The sequence below is a fragment of the Penaeus monodon genome, chromosome 31, assembly GCF_015228065.2.
Source record: "Penaeus monodon isolate SGIC_2016 chromosome 31, NSTDA_Pmon_1, whole genome shotgun sequence".
Taxonomy (NCBI): domain Eukaryota; kingdom Metazoa; phylum Arthropoda; class Malacostraca; order Decapoda; family Penaeidae; genus Penaeus; species Penaeus monodon.
In genome coordinates this window covers 33295822-33296066 of record NC_051416.1, presented here as the reverse complement: position 1 = coordinate 33296066, position 245 = coordinate 33295822, and positions in this window count along the sequence as shown.

Genomic DNA, 245 nt, shown 5'->3' with positions numbered 1-245 from the left:
TCATAAAAGCCGAAGATATTACACAAACTCAATGTTTATCTATTTGTGATTTTGTTAGTGTTTTGACGAATTTGTTTCTGTTATCTCTAATTAAAAAGAATCATTATGAAAAACATAACCTTTGGCTTAATAGCTTGGTTAAGATACTCTAAATATACATTTTCCGTTATGACCGGATATTATATAAACAATACATTCGTGGCACAAATGTATCCTCAATTCTGATGTATCGTTGTTAATTACCT